We start from the raw sequence: 13174 nt of genomic DNA, 5'->3' as shown, positions 1-13174 counted from the left end.
TGCTGGTGATTACCTTATATGCCTTGTGGAGGATTTTAGGTTTGCAGTTTTGCCTGGTTGATTAGTAATGTCTGCCATGGGTCAGGTACAAAGGAAAGGAGCTGTGGCTTCCTGGTGAGTTCATAACTTGGTCAGATACCTATATTGATTTTGCTTCTTTATAAACCACTGATCCTAGTTATGAATTCACCCTGAGCTTTTCAAGGTGAGTTCAAAAGATAATAGGCACAATACTGGCCCTGGAAGATGTGTGCATTTTATCTAATCACTGGAGTTCAGATAGACATCAGTCTTGACTGAACTGAAAGATAAGATGGTCATTGACTGCTCCTAATCAGCACTCCAGTTTGGCTGTTTTTTACATTCTTGTTGCTGTATGAGTATGTTGGGTCAAATGGCTAGGAATGATTAAGGGTGCTGATGGTTAACCTGAAAGTTGGAATGGACTCTGAGTTTCTCAAGTGAGCCCACTGCAATTTCAAGAGCTTTTAAAAGTGGAATAAGGAATCAGAGAGAGTCAATTTCTTTTGTGATGGAAAAGAAAACAAAAGTTGGCAGCTCGGACTCCATTTGACCTTGTTAGCTTTGAAGACTAGTGAAGGGAGCCAAGAGTTTAGGATCTGGAAAAAACAAAGAAATACATTCTTCCCTGGGCCCCTTAGGAAGAAATGCAGCCTGCTGACACCTTACCCTAGCCCTCTGGGATCCACTTCAGACTACTAACACACCAAATTGTAAGACAATAAATTTGTGTTTGAGTCATCAAGTTTCTGGTAATTTGCTATGGTTGCAATGGAAAAGATAGAAAATCTAGCTTATTTTCCATTTAAAAGGTAGAAAATACTAGTTCTACAATCCAACCCCAATTGCTAACCCACTGCTTTTTCTAGAGATCAGTTTAAAATGTATTACTAGTTACTAGTTTTAGGTTCAACATCATATGAGAAGCAAGAAGCTTTTAACACTGTTGATAAATGATATGTTTAATCTCCTTTCCTTTCAAATAATCCTGTCTATGTAGGAAGACCACAATTCACTGAACCATTACAGTCATAAGTAAACTTAATGTTGGGGTTCGGAAAATGGGACATTCGTTCATTTTATCATTGTGTGAACCCCACAGAGTGTATTCACACAAACTCACATGGCCAAAGCATCACTAGGTGATCTAACCTTATGGGACAACTACTGGATATAGTGCCAATCAAAATGTTTGGCACAGACAGTATAAAACAATCTAGAGAGAAGCATTTGAAATGAGAGTGTTGGCTAATGTGAGGAAAGAGAGAAGCTCATATTAGAAGTATCGGTATGGCCTTGAGGTGGAAAAAAAAAACAAAAACCCAACACTACTGAAGTCAGAGTTAAAAAAAATTAGCTACCATGTATTAAGAAACAACTACTGCACCAAGTTCTAGGGGCTCACACCTACAATCCTAGATACTCAGGAGGCTGAGACCTGAGGATCTGGATCCAAAGCCAGCCCAGACAGAAAAGCCCATGAGATACTTATCTCCAATTATCCACCAAAAGAGCAGGAAGTGGAGCTTTGGCTCAAGTGGTGGAATGCTAGCCTTGAGCAAAAAAGCTCAGGGATAGTACCCAGTCTCTGAATTCAAGCCTCAAGACCAGTACACACACACACACACACACACACACACACTACACATACATACATGTACACACATAAAGAAAGAGAAGGAAAAACCAGCTATTCCTTCATATACATGAAGTATCTTATTTAATTTATAGAAAAACCATATAGCAATATTAATCATTCTAATTTTATAAATATTCAAAATCCAATGTAAGAATCAAGTGTCCAAATTCAAATAGAACTGTAGAAATTCCCTTGATGGATCAGATAACATTTTACATTGGAGTGAATTTAGATAATATAATTTTTGAAAATTCTTTAGGTGGTTCCGAGTTTGGAAACTCCTAATCTATAGCTGATGCCTGTATTTGTGTGGATACCTTCCCCGAATTTAACTTGCTTATTAATTGGGGAGAAATTCAGTTTTGTGAATGCAAACACGTATATAAACTACTGTATTTTGAGACATTACCATAAAGTAGTTCTTCAACATTCGAAGCTTAAAGACATGCAGGTTTTCTTAAACTGTAAATTCACTTTTAATGGATTCTGGTTTTCTTGAGTCTATTGGTGGCATTTCCTGTCTTTTTTCTTCATTTGTATGCATTTTTCCAGTTACAATTCTTTACTGCCCCTGCCCTCTTTATTTATGTTACTAAGTTATGTTTAAAGACTATCTGTGGCCTGTTCTCCCTGCTCTGCCTAACTTGGCGTGTCAGTCTTTTCACTTTCAAAGGATTCAAATTCACTACCATGTCTTCTGAAGAAGGAAAACTCTTTGGGGAGGACTGAACTTTAACACCGATGAGCAGGCACTTGAAGACCACTTCAGTAGCTTCGGGCCTATTTCTGAAGTGGTGGTTGTCAAGGACAGGGAGATTCAACGGTCCCGAGGTTTTGGCTTCATCACCTTCACCAACCCAGAACATGCCTCAGATGCCATGAGAGCCATGAATGGAGAGTCCCTGGATGGTCGCCAGATCCGAGTGGACCATGCAGGCAAGTCTGCCCGGGGCACCAGAGGGGGTGCTTTTGGGGGCCATGGACTTGGTCGCAGCTACTCTAGAGGTGGCGGGGACCAGGGATATGGGAGTGGCAGATATGACAGTCGGCCTGGAGGATATGGATATGGATATGGACGCTCCAGAGATTACAGTGGCAGCCAGGGTGGTTATGACCGCTACTCAGGAGGAAATTACAGAGACAATTACGACAACTGAGATGAGACATGCGCACATATGTAGATACACAAGGAATAACACTTCTGATCCAGGATCCTCCTTCCAAATTGCTGTATTTATAAAGATTTTTGGAGCTGCGTTAAAACATCTGTTTTAGTACATCAAGTTATATTTTTTAATTGAGCTCCCAAGGTAGCCTGTTAAATACCTTTCAGAAAGCTCCATGTGTTTTTTCCCATTTAAAGACAAATTAAGACAAATTTTTAGAATCCAGGTATTTTTATCTTTTTATCAGGTTTTTTGTTAGAGCTCTCAGGATTATTCCTTCTGACCAAAAAGATTGGTCAGACTGATTTTTAAAACTAAAAATGATGTGTATTTAGGGACGTTTTTAAAACCTGTATACAATGTTTATCATGGCCAGAAAGTGATTTCTAAATGTATCTATAAGCAGTCTGCATCAAGAACGTAATTAGCTTACAGATTTTTTAAATTCAAGATCACCACCTTGATTATATAGGAAAGCTCCTTTAAACTGTTTGTGAATGTCATTTTTTAATACTGGAAGAAAAAGATATTGTGTTGTGTCTCATGTAGATGTCCTTCATGGAGCTGATTAAAAGATGAAACCTGAATACAAAAAAAAAAAAAAAAGACTATCTGTGCTTCTAGTCCATTATTGCTAAGTTGGTCATATCTATTGACCAAGACAACACAGAAGCAGGAAAACCTTTCAAACCCTACTGTAAATAAAGGAAATCCAAACAAAGGCATTTCCAGACCTGAGATTTGAGTTCCTTCATAAGGGGTGAAAAACTCCTATCTTTAGGGCCAAGCAGGAAATCTAAATAAATGAAATGGACCAGTGTGTTTAAGAAGAGATTGAGAGGAGAAAAGAAACAGCAATGTTCATTATTGCTGAATCTTCCTTTTTATTTTTTTAAAGAAAACCTGGTTAAGTGTCTCTTATGTTTATTATTTTCTCAGAAACTTAAAATAGAGCTTGAGGCTCTATTCACTAACTTGTTTGCAATGTTCGAAGTACAGACAATGGTGGATATACATGTATAAGCATCTCTGGAGTCTAGGGTAGGTTAAAATGACAGATGATGGAATTCTGATTGTTTTCCATGAGAGATAAAATGGTTGAATCCTTGACATTATCCATAAAGTAAAATTATCATGTTCTAATTTGCATTATGGAATAATACATATATTTTTATGAAACATAATTGTTTGACTTTATAAGTAGAGATATCATAAGACTGAAAGATTCTACTTTACTTGTAGCTTTTTGATGGTTAATTGCAGATAAAACAAAACAAAACAAAACAAAAAAAAAAACGTTTACTGACTTTTCTGCCCAGGCTGGTTTTGAGCCATGTTCCTCAGATCTCAGGCTCCTGAGTAGCTAGGATTATAGGCTTGTCACTCCAACACCTGGTAATGGTAAACTCTTAATTTCTTTTTTTGGCTAGTCCTGGGGCTTGGACTCAGGGCCTGAACACTGTCCCTGGCTTCTTTTTGCTCAAGGCGAGCACTCTGCCACTTGAGCCACAGCGCCACTTCTGGCCATTTTCTGTATATGTGGTGCTGGGGAATTGAACCCAGAGCCTCATGTATGCGAGGCAAGCACTCTTGCCACTAGGCCATATCCCCAGCCCTCTTAATTTTTTAAAATACAAGTAATACTTTAAAAAAAAACATGTTTGCCTTGCATTTTCTCTGTAAACATGGCAGCAGCTACCAAAGCTGAATGGAAGTAGTGACAGTAATCCCTTATTTTCTAACATCAGAGAATCTGACAGCTGGCAGGGATTAACAATACATCCCAGTGAATCCTTCTGTTTGTAGTATTGTATACTGGCAGTGGCTGTGCACTTGGTCTCTATCTGACCCACATGTTTTAACTTTCCTCTCTGTCAAAACGCCTGTTTCCTATACTTTGTCCTTTTAGCAATGCCATATAATAGAGGGTCAGAATTATTATCCATCTTAAGAATTATTCAACTTGGTTTCCAATGTATGTGAATATATTCGAGGTTAATAATGGGAAATTGAAGTTCTCCATCATATCAGTACCTCCCAAAGACTGAGAATATTTTTGAATATGAAGAACTGTTGGGATAGTACCACATTTATTTTAAATGTTTACATTTAATATATTGATATAAAGCCTAGGCCAAAGCTTATTTGTTGACAAACTTTAATCTTAGTGGACAGAGGGGTGGGTTTTACTTTTTGGTGATGGAAGGAAAGACACACACACACACACACACACACACACACACACACACACATTAGTAGAAACACTACAAGACCATAACTCTTTTGTCTGATACCATAGCACTTGCCAAAAATAAAAAGAGTATCTTAGGTGGTTCCATACTTCCTATGCAGAAGGAAAACAATGGCTAGAATATTTTTAAACCTACTTTGCATAGGTTAATTAAGGTTAAAAACCTATCAGGGAATTAAGGTGTGGACAGATAAAGAGTGTGAGTGAAGAGGTATGGAAAATAGAAATAGGCACTTGGTAGTTGTCCTGGTTCCTAGCACAGGATACTTAAAATCCTTGAAATCTCCTGAGCACTATCTTGTTTGCTAGTAAGATGACTGGTGGCTTAGAGTCCCGAGATAGCTGGGTAGACGGATGGATGGATGGATGCCACTTATAAAAAAAATATCAAGACATGTTGAGGTGAGAGATTAAGTTCAGTTAACAATGGCCACTGATTTAATCAATCATACATGCTCCATGAAGCTTTCTATACAAGAGAGCTCCAAGAGCTTCAGGATTGGTGAACATGTATTGAAGCTGGGAGTTCAACTCCCTTTCCCCCAGAGCTCATCTTCTGCTTCTCTTCTACTTGGACATTCCTGACTTGTATTCTTTACAATAAACGTATGCAAAGGACTTTCTTGAGTTCCATTAGCTGTTCTAGAGACTTACTGAACTTGAAGAGATTATGAATTTCTGGCCTAAAAGAAGTGTAAGTGGCTTTCATTGGGATTTTTTTTTATTAGTGTCTGCAGTGAGGGAAATATTGTGGGACTGAGTCTGTGTGTGTGTGTGTGTGTGTGCGCGCGCACGTGTGCCTGTGTCTGTATCTGAGTCTGTATGTGCCAGAACTCAGGGCCTGTGTGCTGCCCCTTTTTCTCTCAAGCCTGGTGCTCTACCACTTGAGCCACAACTATACTTAGGCTTTTTGTTGGCTAATTGGAGATAAGAGTCTCATGGATTTTTCAGCCCAAGAAAAACTATCCTCAGACCTCAGCCTCCTGAGTAGCTAGGATTATAGATACAAGCCCCCAGCCCCCACCTGGGAGACTGAGTCTTAACATGTGAAGTTTGCAGTAATATTGCATGATTTGTAGGGTTGGTGCAGGGAATACACACACACACACACACACACACACACACACACACACACAACACATACACTTAATGTTAGAAGTGAATGAAAATAGCTTCGGGGGAAGGGAAGTTAAAAAGGACAGAGAATCTAAATTATCCCAAATCCCTCACCTGTTTTGGATTTACCACTCTGAATTACCAACTGGCTTTTTTTTTTTTATCAGAGAAGAAAATAAAAGTTCAGCCTAGATATAGTATTTTTTTCCTCCTCACTTCCCCCTTTCCTTTCTCCCTCCTTATCTTCCTTTCTTGCAAGAGTAATAATCAAGCACTCTTTCTGTTCTAGTCTTGGGCTATGGAGTTGAATAGGACCCAAAGGCCCTACTCATGTGACACCAAGAGTCTAGTAGAGAGAAAAAGAAAACAAAAGCAAGGTAATAAGAGACAAATAATCAGTGTTATGGTGAAAAACAATTGGACAATGTGATGAAGATTATTTCCACAACAAGACTAGGCATTTCCACTGCCAGCTTCCTCTCCCAAGGCACTTACTTAGCTTCCTAGGGTGCCTCTCTGGTTTATTCTACTTTCCCATTGATTAGAAGCAGCCAATTTTTTTTCAGCCACTCCAGGTAAAGTAGCAGCAAGCTGACAAACACCAAAGAATGTGTGCCAAGGCTGTCACATGAGTACATACTTAAAAAGATATGCACCCTAGAGCATAGAAATACAAATGCCTAAGAGATAGAACCAGACTGTCGCTTGCTCAGATGGTTTCTTCAGGAGGTTAGTTGGGGAAATTATACACAGACTGCATTAAAGCTGCCACTGTAGAAACAGTTTATTTTGTGTGTGTGATTGCCTATGACTGTGAATACTGTGGAACTTCTGAGGAACCTTTAAACATGTATCTTTAGAGATAGATTTGAATTTTGACATGAACCAAAAATGCTTAGGGAATGTTAAATCACTGTAACAAATATCAAAAGCAATAAATATATAAAGAGTGAAATTTTATTTGGCTCACTGTTTTAGAGGTTTCAAGGCAGAAATATACAGTAGAGCAAAACAGTTTACCGCATAGAGGCTTGGAAGCCTTAGAGAAAGAGGATAAGACCAGAATCCCCGTATTCACATTTTCATTCTCTCTTTCTCTCTCTCTCTCTCTCTCTCTCTCTCTCTCTCTCTCTCTCTCTCTCTCTCTCTCTCTCTCCCCCACCCCCACCTCTTTGTTGGTTGTGGGGTTTAACTCAGGGCCTCAGCAGCATTGATCTTGAGCTCTTTTTGTTCAAGGCTAGCACTCTACCACCTTAAGCCACAGCTCCACTTCTGGTTTTCTGGAGATCAAGTCTCACAGACTTTTCCTTCCAAGGCTGGCTTTGAACTGTGATCCTCAGGTCTCAGTCTCCTGAGTAGCTTAGATAATAGGTGTGAGCCAGTAGTGCCTGGCTTCTCTATTCCCTTTTAGTGTCCCCAAAGACTGATGAAGACCTGAAGCCTACCATCAGGCTCTATATCCCAAATTTCTACCATCTCCCAATAGTGCTGGAGGTTGGGGACCAAGCTTTTAGTACATGGACTGTTGGGAGACATTTCAGATCCAATGATTAGTCTCAGTCAGTTCTGTAAGACATCTTTTTTTGGCTTACAAACCATGAAGCCAATTTAAAAGTGTCCTCAGTTTAGGAGAAAGAAGAGAGGGCAGGGTGATGGTTGAGCTGAATGTGTTCTTTTTGAAGACAAATGTGATTCTGTTGAAGGAAGTGCCATTTAACTTGAATGTATCAGTTCAGAGGTATTTGCTAAAAAAGTTTCTTTCATATATGCATAGTAACACTCCTTAATTTTTGGCAGACGGACATAGATTTATAAAGAACAGAACTTAGTTATTTAGAGAACAATGGTTTATTATTTTTAGTTCATTTTTTTCCTTATACCTAGCAAAGCCCATTAAAGGGATTCTGCCATTTAAAAAAATGGTGGTGGCTTTAGATAAAGAATTCTTTAAACTCCCTTCTGGTCACCATGGTTGGTATGTTCCAGCACAAACTGCTGATCCTAGGGGTGTAGGGAAGACAAGCAGAAATAGAGCTCATGATCTACTCTTGTCACTTTTGAAATTGATCCTTTTAAAATACAGTGCAGCATACAAAGATGAAATTATTGTCCCACTTACAGTGGATGAAACTGCATCTCTGAAGAAATATATGCGAGGTTACAAAATATGACCACCCCAAATTTACAGATTCCCTATAAAGGTATTTTTGCTAAAGAGTCAGAATTTGGAGATTTTAAAGTTCAGAGTTTTCTATTTTGTTATGTTCATCCCCATTTATACAACTAACTTTGAGAGTTTTGCATGTTTGTGTCTTACTGTTTACAAAATAATGGAGCTATTTTTAAATGCCTCAGTATTTATTTTGGATTGAAATCAGATTCTGTTCACTACTGCACTTTTCTATTGGTCAACTGCATTTATGCTGTTGCTGTTTATCATGATTACTTGGGAGAGATAGATGTAAGGAGGACAGCTTAGTAATTGTTGTCTTCTTACTATTCATCATTTGATGGGTGGCTTTTCAGAAATATTTATGGAGATAGAACTTATTACTGATGAGCCTTCCATTGGAATTACCATCTTCCTTAAAACAAAAGTAAACCTCTCTCCTCCCCTCCCCCATCTCCATAAAATGAGTCTCCATAAAGTGAGCATTGGAATGTATGATTTAAGGGGCTGACTAGTACTTTTGTGTTTTTTCAGAGCTTTTCTATATGTTACCTCCACCTAGATCTACAAGTCAGAAAGTGGTGTAAATTCCTTTGGTTTTCAGGGTAGGATTTAGCAAGGTTATATTGATCTACTGTAGTGTAGATTGCTAGTAGTTTTCTTTGTTCATTTTGTACTGCTATACAGAACACTAGAATTTGGGTAGTTTAAAGAACATAAATGCATAGCTGGTGGTTCTGGAGGTTGGGAAGTTCAAAATGGAGGAGCTGCCTCTGGGAAGAGCCATTGTGCTGTGTCTGAAGGCTTCATGTGGTGACTGAGAGCAGGAAAAGGCCAACCTGCCTTTTATAAGGAGCCCATTCTGATGATAGTTAATCCTTTCCTGTGAGTATGCCCTAATCTCAGACCCTAACCAACTCTCAAAGCCCACCCCCTCCCCACAACAATACTAGGTTGTTTGCAACACATGAAGCATGGGAAAAACATATTCAAACCATAGCATTGGTAGCATAAGAACCATCACTAACTCCAATTTTGCCTTCTGACTGCACATTCTGCGTGTTAGCATAATAAGAGAGCTATCGCCGTGGCCTATCATTTTAATATTTGAGAAAAATACCAGCTTGCAGCCCTTCTCTCTGTGCTAGGTTGAGTTGCTAGTTCTTTTTCCTTTTTGTAGACATTAAAATATAATCTTTCATTCTTAGACCTATGAGCCCATACTGTGTGTGTGTGTGGGGGGGGGAAGTCCTGAGGATTGAGCTTAGAGCTCTTTTGCTCAAGACCTGGCACTCTACCACTTGAGCCATACCTTCACTTCCAGCTGTTTGGTTGCTCATTGGAGATAAAAGTCGCACAGGCTTTCCTGCCCAAACTGGCTTTGAACCATGATTCTCAGATTTAAACTCCTGAGTATCCAGGATTATAAGCATGAGCCACCAGCTCCTGGCTATGAGCTCTTTAAAAAAAGTAATCATATGTTTTTAAGATGTTTAATATGATATTTTAGTATACGTATAGTGAAATGGTTATAGTAAATCAAATTAGTATAACTGCCATCTCACAAAGTTACTTTTTGATTTGTGATAGAGCATCTAAAACTCTATGCTGTTAACAATTATCCTGAATACAGTATTATATTATTAACTATAATACTTATGGGCACATTCTATCTCTAGACCTATCATCCTGCACTTATGAGCTCCTTTTGATTTGAAACATTGGCCATTTGCTTGTCAGAGCTCTCATTATGTGGAATGTGTATTCAACTATTTGTTTTTAAAATGTAACTCTCTAGTATGCTATGTAATCTGATTTTAAAAGTTCTCATGTATTTAACCCTACTGTTGCCTACATTGGAACAATGAAGTTTTTTGTTGTTGTTATTGGTTGTGGGGTTTGAACTTAGGGACTGAGTGCTGTCTCTGAGCTTTTCTGCTCCAGGCTACCACGTTGAGCCATAGCTCCACTTCCAGTTTTCTGGTGGTAAATTGGAGACAAGAGTCTCACAGATTTTCCTGCCTACACCTCAGATCTCAGTCTCCTGAGTAGCTAGAATTACAGACATGAGCTACCAGCACCCAGCTGTAATGTAATTTTGGGGGTTAGAGTGATGACAAATTCTTCCATGTACAATTCAACTACCTAATTTATTATTTCACTTCAAGTTTTTCAATTTTTATTTTACAAGATCTTTTGTATGTTTGTGTTTGTGTGTGCATGTGTATGTGTGTGATTGAACTCAGGACCTTTCACTCACACTTACTTTTTCCAATCAAGGCTATTTTCTACTGCTTAAGGCACACCCCTGGGCTGGGAATATGGCCCAGTGGCAAGAGTGCTTGCCTCCTATACATGAAGCTCTCGGTTCGATTCCCCAGCACCACATATATGGAAAACGGCCAGAAGGGGCGTTGTGGCTCAGGTGGCAGAGTGCTAGCCTTGAGCAGGAAGAAGCCAGGGACAGTGCTCAGGCCCTGAGTCCAAGGCCCAGGACTGGCCAAAAAAAAAAAAAAAAAAAAAAGGCACACCCCTGTTTGTGGCTCTTTGGTGGTTAATTGGAGATAAGAGTCTCTCAGATTTGTCTGCCTGGCTTGCTTCAAACCTCACACAGCTTCCTGAGGAGCTAGAATTTTAGGTGGGAGCCATTGGTACTCTCTTTGCCTCTCTCTCTCTCTCTCTCTCTCTCTCTCTCCCTCTCTCTCTCTTTCTCTCTCTCTCAAATTGGAGAAGGGTGCTGGAGTTTGAACTCATTGTCTGCTACTTGTTAGGCATTCTGTTCCACTTGAGCCATACCTCCAGCCTGTCCCTCCTCTTTCCTGTCAATCAGTAATCTCCTAAAGACAAGCAGAAAGGACTGCCAGGTAGTGATTTGTTTTAACGTCTCAACTTTTTTTTGTTCCCTCCCTGGTGAAAAATGTTAATGTCCACATTCACATAAGTTTCTCATGACCATTATGAATGTCAGCTGTATAATTTGTGGAATCCAGTGTCAAATGACAATGTGGGGTCCCTTGTTTTAAAAGTGCCAGTGAAATTACTATAAAAAAGCTTTTTTTCCTTTGAAATATTTCTTTATGCCACAAAACAAGGGTAGCAGCAACATATGAATTGTGCCATATACTTATAAAATGTGAAAACAAGATTGTGTTTGGTGTCTTTTAGTTTTGATTTCTAAACCTGTAGATATTTGCCCTGTGACATTTGTAGCGGTTATCAAAGCCAGAGATTCTAAGTTCTTTCAATAATTCTAAGGCTGAGATCTGAGAATCATGGTTCAAAGCCAGCCTAGGCAGGAAAATCCATGGGACTCTTATCTCCAACAAACTACCAAAAAAAGCCAGAAGTAGAGCTGTGACTCAAGTGGTAGAGTGCTAACTTTGAGCAAAAGAAGCTCAGAGATAGCACCTAAGCCGAGTTCAAAACCTGGGACAGTCCCCCACTGAATTCTGATTTGCCTTTTATACTCTATTTCCAGGGTCAACACATACATATCTTTACTTTTGTAATGATTGGACAGTTTAATGCCTGAGTGCTGGTATTGGCAGATCTAGAGCTCCTGGCAAGGAGGCAATGTTTGTAGAGATCTCATGATGACAGACTCTGGGGACAGATAAGCAAGCCTGTCTTTTACTGTGGGTCCTGGTGTGCCTCTTTACAAAATCCCTTTCTTCTGTGAGTCACCACATTCTGTGCTCTTACCACATCCCATGCTGCTGTCACTGTTGTCATGGCTGGCTTCTACAGTACTTTGTGTCTAAAAATTACTGGGCATGCCTGCCACTACCCATCTGAGACCTTTATGTACCAGCTGTTGCCACCCCTGTTATTTCCTCTGCTCATCTGCCATCACCCCAGATTTCAAGTGCAAGTTCCAAGAAGAAAGATCAAGAATTAAAACACAAGAAAGTGTGAAACCACAGGTCAGCTCTGTACACATCCATATGCAATGTGTACAGAGCAGATGAGAGGGAAGAGAAAGTATAGAAAGGATGGTGTTTCTAAATAAGGTGCTGGGAATCGCTCATTGAGCAAGGCTGGGGGATGGGAAGAGCCATGTTATAGCCTGAGAGAAGAGGGGGCTAATCAAAGGTCAGGATTGATGCCGAGTTCATGGGCAGAAGAGCATCGTAGTGTGCTTTAGAAGAGTATGGAGACCAGCATGACTGAGGTTCAGTGTTTAGGGCAGAATGGGAGATGAGATAGAAAAACAACGAGCTAGTAGAGTATGAGGGAAGGACATTCTCCAGGAAAGACTGACCAATATTCTTCCCAGTTCTCTTTTTGTACAATTTAAAGATAACAGTTTTGCATGTGGAAAGGCATCTCAACTAGATACAATAAACTCAACTACTTTATGTCTTAAAAATATATTTTTATGCTAGTCTTGTGGCTTGAACTCTGTTTCCTTTGATAAGATGTCCAAATTTGGGTCTTGACATTGATTTTCTTACTTTGTTAAAAAATAATTTTAGAAAAGTTGTCTTTATTTGTATTCAGCAAGAAATGAACATTACAATATTGTACTTATTTTTTCATTTTAAAGAGCTCTTTTGTTTACTGGAAGAAATATTTTGCATTAATCATTGCCTACATCCTTTGAAGACTAGCTTATTATGTTGCACATATAATTCTTCTCCTTGTCTGAAATTCATAGTTTCCATCCATTTGAATTTGCATTTTGATGTCCTTTCCTTTGTTGTCAAATCAAATATAATTTTCTTGTTAGCCAAGTATGTAGGAGAAATCTAAACTCAACTGTTTTAGCTATAGTGGTATGACATGAATATAACATGAAATTTTATATTGAG

General features: G+C 39.1%; 1 pseudogene; it reads left to right on the top strand.

The window, feature by feature from the left end:
- Nucleotides 1-2293: 2293 nt before the first annotated feature.
- On the top strand, nucleotides 2294-3370 carry LOC125360954 (annotated as a pseudogene).
- The last annotated feature ends 9804 nt before the right edge of the window (nucleotides 3371-13174 follow it).

This window comes from Perognathus longimembris, chromosome 1 (genome assembly GCF_023159225.1).
Source record: "Perognathus longimembris pacificus isolate PPM17 chromosome 1, ASM2315922v1, whole genome shotgun sequence".
Taxonomy (NCBI): Eukaryota; Metazoa; Chordata; class Mammalia; order Rodentia; family Heteromyidae; genus Perognathus; species Perognathus longimembris.
Note: the sequence above shows the minus strand (reverse complement) of the source record. Positions and strands in the feature narration are given on the sequence as shown.